At 44.3% G+C, this 5,983-nt stretch overlaps 1 protein-coding gene across 1 annotated transcript in view; it reads left to right on the top strand.

The window, feature by feature from the left end:
• LOC128895638 (protein FAM76A) overlaps nt 1–3,339 on the top strand; it is an 8,474-nt gene extending 5,135 nt beyond the window's left edge. Inside the window, exon 7 of the mRNA XM_054158397.1 lies at nt 146–3,339. The gene's annotated coding sequence lies outside the window, so the exon portion shown is untranslated. The remainder of the gene's footprint in view (nt 1–145) is intronic.
• Nucleotides 3,340–5,983: the final 2,644 nt, after the last annotated feature.

A 5,983-nucleotide genomic window follows, 5' to 3' on the forward strand; every position in this document is an offset into this window, starting at 1 on the left:
CACACACACACACACACACACACACACACACACACACACACACACACTCTCTCTCTCTCTCTCTGTCTCTCTCTCTCTCTCTCTCTCTCTCTCTCTCTCTCTCTCTCTTTTCGTCTCATTATTTATAATAGTGCGTTTATTGCAGGCAAGGTAGGGAATCGAGGCAATCTACGGAATGACAATCGACGAAACGTCACTGGAAACCATCGCCCGCGATTCGAGATTGCACTTCGAGCGTAATAAAAAAATATACTTGCAACATCGATCCGTTCATCGTTAACACTTCTGCGACCGAGGCCAGGAACACCGCCAGGCGTCTTCTAGAACAACGTTTCTCAGACCGGCTTCAAGCACCGAGCCGCGTGATCATTGTCGATAGGTCGTGCAGCGATTCTCGTCAGCTCCGAACCCTTTGGTACACGAATTATTATTATTTTCGGCGATCCGTAGAGCCATCGGACGCAACCACCAGAAAGTGTGTGCATCCTCTTTGAATTTCCACGAGTTTTGTCTCGGAACGTTCTCAATTTTATCAAAGAACATGGTTCCTTGACTGTAATTTTGAAGACTATAGTATCCTCCGTTTCTGGAAAGGCTGTTCTAGGACCCTTCGGGTCGCCAATAGTCCAAAAAGTATCGTTTGTACGTCCAAGATGGCGAAAGTGTTAAGTCCGACGATCGTTAATGTACATCTGTGTTCTGTTCAACGGGTAGAAAAACGAACGTAGAATTTCCTCTGGTATATACCGCAGGTCTCTGTTTCCAGTGTCGTTACCGCGGCATAGATTTCATATGCAGGCCTAGACTCGCCACCGGACGTCAACACCGTAGAATCGAAGCGCGATCAGTCCTCGTGTTTTTCACTTTTTTCCCTTCGCCTCCACGGTCTCGACGGCGTTGGTCGTCAGCGTCCCGCGCGTATTTCTCGACGAATAGACCGCTAACAGCGTGTGTAATTTTCACGTTTTAGGCATGAGGCATTCGGTAAAACGCCGCGAGTCTTCCACGTTGCCTGTTTACGTAACCGCAGAACAAAGTTCGGCGTGCGAAGGCCTTGTCGAAGGATTCACTCCTCCCTGACGACCCTTTACGTTTCTTTTCTTTTTTTTTTTTTCGTTTCTTTTTTCTTTTCTGTATATTTTCGCGTTTCGCTGCAATGGGGAATTAAAAACACACGCACACGTACACTCTTGCGCGCACCCATTCGCTCTTTCTCTTCTGCTTCTTTCTTTTTTTTTTTTTTTTAAAGCTGCCTTAAAACTTACGACGCGGCGAAGTTAACGTTTCCCGATAAGAGAGATTCGAAAGCTGAAAAGGGTGACGGCGGAGCAATGGAAGATACCAACTTAACCGGAAAGAAAATGAGAAAATAGAAAAAAAGAAAGTGAAATAGAAAAACGACTTCAGTTCCGTTAGAAATCTTACGACGAGCACCATGACGTTTGCAGGAACCATAGAAGTTGTCGCGTTCCAAGCTAAACGGATAGACGACGGATGTGTGTGTGTGTGTGTGTGTGTGTGTGTGTGTGTGTTATACTTCGGTTGCTTTGGATTTCATTTCAGAGAAATTCTGTCTGTGTGTGTGTGTGTGTTTATTTTTATTTTTTTTTCCGTTCTTTGTTCTCCCCTGCTTTGTCGAAACTGAGGCTTCGGAAAAAGGAAGAAGTTATCCCAGGTTTCGTGTTCCTGTTTTTCTGGATCGTTCGGCTCTTGGAATCGTATATCGCGATGCGCGCGTAGCTTCTTTAAAATTCATTTCTTTTAGACGATCGATGATCGTGCTTATATCAGTCTGCGATACATCGTTTGCGTCGCCGTCGGCGTCGAGCGGCGCTTCGTCTATGCGAAAAGTCGCTTGGAAGCAGGGCTTGGGACCGTTTCGATATTTTATAGCTCGTTGTTCGATGATTGATCGGTATTTGAACGGTAGTTGAAAGTATTCGAATGACCAATGCTTTGAGTAGATAAGCATTCGAATGCCTGAGTACTCGAGTAGACAAGCATTCGAACGTTCAATAACCTTCCCGTATTCGAATCTAGCAAACTACTCGAGCTTTATTCGAGTCCCAAAGGCCCATTTGGTTAGACGCCAGCGAATCGCCGTTCGACGATCGACCGTTTTCGCATGTCTAATGGTAGGCTGCGCTTTTTCAGTTATCTCGACTGTCGACTATCGCGGCGCTTAAAACTTAGTGGAAGTACGAACAGTGGCGAAGTATCCCACGCGAAATTGGAAGATACGAAATCGCACAAAAGATGGGTATCCAGCGTGGAAAAGAAAAATTTTAGTAACTCCCGTCGATCACAGTAGCGTTTTCTAAAACGTTCCTAGGTCTAGATGTTCTCTTTGCGTGCTGGTCGTTTACCTTTGAATCGATAATTGCGAGGGAAAGGCTCGAGCGGACCTTATCTTTTGATTATACACGAAAATATCCACGAGACGCAGCCGTTGTATCAGGATTCCTCCCTCTTTAACCCCATTTTTGACTAGATTTCCCGCGAATTACTCTTCCACCCTCGAGGCGTGCCCGTGTTTAGTGTGCGCTTTCGATTGTTCCCGATTAGAGAATCGCGCCCGAGTCTTCGAACCACCGAAAGAAATAATTCCCTCTTTCTTTCGAAACGATTTTTCAAGAGATCGTTCCTCGTCGTATGGAAAATTGTGGTCGGCTCGACGAGCCCAATCCCTTCGTCCCTTTCTGGGATTAATTTGTGCGCGATCGCGATTGGATAAGACAGATAAGGGAACGTTTCTTCGTTAGAGTACGATCAACCATGCCGATTAAAATCACGGATCCTCGTATTATCGTTTCGCCGGATCGACGACGATGGACGACGAAACCGTTCGAAACGAGAAGAATAGAAAGATAGGCGGAGGCATGTGTGTACGAGCTGTGCGCACCTAGTCACCGATGCTTAAATACTCGGAACAGCATTCGATCTTTGGAAAGGAAATCCTGTTTTGTATCCATACATTTGTTTCGTTCACTTCGATTTTTTAAATCTGAATGCTACAAGAAATCATCGTTCAAAACCACTTGTCATCTTTCACTGGTAATAATCCATATAAAAATTTGAAGATCTCCAAAAATTAATCAGTTTGCTACGAATTTCATTCCACCTGTCCATATGCACGAAAAAGTTGGGTTACTTTAAAAATCGATGCTCTAAGCATTCACCGAGGTATAGGTGAACGCGCGCGTGTGTACGCGTGGAGGGGGTGAAAGAAAGAATTGAAAAAATCAGACTATGCTTTCCGTTTCGAAAATTCCACGATAAAAGAACGCCTAAAAAATATATATATACACACACATATATATTTATATTAATATATATATATATATATTATATTATATATGTATATATTAATATAAATACATATATATATATTATATTATATTATATATGTATATATTAATATAAATACATATATATATATGTATATATGTATATGTTATGTATACGAACGTGTATAAATATAGATATATAGATACTCGATCACCGAAAGTTTTTATATTAATTTTTGTAATTTTTTTTGTTATTTTTCGTGACTCGATATTTTCCACATAACGTTCTGGAAAAAGGTTTTCTTTTCGTAAAAGGGATTACCGTTTCGAGCGCAGCCTACCGTTTTTCTCGCCAAACCGACGACGATGTACATATACATAATATATATAAAATAAAGGTATTCATAAATTAGAGCTCCTTATAATTATATTACCTTTAAATTATATCGAGTAATTAATAGTAATGTTAGTATATACAGGTACAGGTCTCGTATAGTTTGCAGTCGTGTCGTCACTGGTTGTTGTTTGTTTCTTGTTTCTCTTGTTAGTTCGATTCGATCGTCGCGTCTCTCTCGCTCCAATTTAGTTCACTCGCAGAGACGAGGAGAAACGTTCGTCCGAGAATAATCCACGACAAGCAAAGACCGTTTAAATAATGCAATTCTCAAACTTTAACGTTTATCCCACAAACGATGGATGAACGACGACGATCGAAAACGTACTTCGTCTCTTGTTCGTTGCTCGAAGAATTAACCCGAACGATCGTTTCTCCCATCTCTGGTTCCTCGCGCTTTCTCCGTAAATCGATGCTGGCGGGTGGCGACAAAATCCGCCGCGATTTTTCACTTTCAGCCGCCCGAAGCTCATCGTAGAAAATGGTACCGTGACGTCGCGCGGAGGAAGGAAAATTTACGCTGTTTCGATAGCGCGACCAATGGGAGGGAAGTCGGAGTCCCTTCTCTCTGTGTTAGAATTTTAGAGACTTTTTTTTTAAAGATTCATGGAAGTATTTGCGAGGAAGCCTGGCGATTTGTATACGAGTAGAAAAAACGGTAAAACGGGCACGACGGAGCACCGCGTTGGTACGGTACCCTTTTCTAAGCGTCGCTTTAGGCAGAGATGAACGAAGTTTTGCAACAGCAAACAACGAATCGGTCAATTTTTGGTCTTCCGTTGGGAAATACAGCGAGTCCTGTCTAAGAGGCGTCGAGTAGAGTCCTCGTTATCCTCTCCACCCGACGCGAGCCGAGCAGCTCCAACGAGTGGTGGGGATATCCACGCGCCTCTTAGACAGAATCCATCGTATCCTCGTTTGTAACTTTTACTCGTGACTCGATGCTCGCAGTTAGGCGAAAAATTCGCCCATCTCTGGCTCTAGAGTGGTCCGTGGAAGGATAATCGAGAAGCTCGAACGACTTTGGCGCGCCCCACATCCCCCCACCCCTCCATTTTTCGATTCTATCAGGGAATGGCAGCATGCGACGGACTCGAGTTTTCTAAACAATAAAAAAATCCCTATCGTTTCGTTCGGGTCCGTTCTCGTCGTTTTTCCGTTATTCGTGAGTTCGGGTGATTCTTCGTTGGTTCGTGTTGGCTACCATAGAAAAAATATAGAAACGAGTATTTACAAGGAAGGAACTTTGTTACGCTCGTTAGCTCGGGGGAATCGCGTCGATTAAACGGTGTACGGTAAAGTAACCGGCTTCCGGGAGGAGTGTGTACTAAAAGCTTTAATTCCATTCGCGTTTAACAAGTATAACCAAGCAACAACATTTTTCAACAACCTCGGGTCAATTTCTCTCTTCTCCTCCTCCGGGTCCAAAGATGGACAAAATTGTACTCGATCGACAGGCCAGAAAACGAGACGACTCCATCGCGAGGTTTATTTACAACTACACCGTGGATGTTTATGCAAACACGTATTTTTACAAATTCAAGTAAAGAATCGAGATTTAAACGAAAGTATGGTTTGTCCTCTAAACGGTGTAAAGTGTTCTTTACGTATCCTTGCATTTATGCGTATTCTTACTCAGTCTCCCATATTTACATTTGCGATAAATGCATAAACATCGACAGAACAGGCGTACTATTATTTTTTCGAGAAATAATAACAGTTCGTTCGCGAGCGAATCATTTGATTAGATTTTGTCAACGGAAGCCTCTCTAACTCGTTCAATTTTGTCCATCTCCGATCGAAGCAATTACCACCGCCCTCATTCTACCCCCTCCCCTGTCTGTGCTTGTGTCTTCGTAGAGTTCATTGGCGCGCTGCTCGTCGCGGGCGAATGAAATTTAAGAAACGTACGGCATCTCCGTGCAAGCTCCTCCCCCTCGCGTTTTCCGCGTGGGAGCAGCACGACCGAGCGCAAGGAGCACGGGGTTCTCTTCACTGCCACCGCGCGCGAGGGTGAACGTCGCTTTCGTTCGTCGTGAGCAACTCGTTTACCATTCCACGGCTGGATTTTGCGCTGGAGCGAAAGGGCTCATACCCCCGGTCTTAGGTGCACTCGATTATGTGAGGCTGGGAGGTCTCTATGACGCTTGGCCGACTCACGGAGTTCTCCAGGTTGTGGAGGGACGTGGAGTGCGGCCCGTGAGCGGATCCGTGCCTCTCGTAATTGTCGATGTGCTCCAGTTCGCATTCCTTCGGCATGGTTCCTGCAACACCGTCAAACCACACCTTTCAGACCAAGGGA

The sequence above is a fragment of the Hylaeus anthracinus genome, unplaced genomic scaffold (assembly GCF_026225885.1).
Source record: "Hylaeus anthracinus isolate JK02 unplaced genomic scaffold, UHH_iyHylAnth1.0_haploid 5, whole genome shotgun sequence".
Classification (NCBI taxonomy): Eukaryota; Metazoa; Arthropoda; class Insecta; order Hymenoptera; family Colletidae; genus Hylaeus; species Hylaeus anthracinus.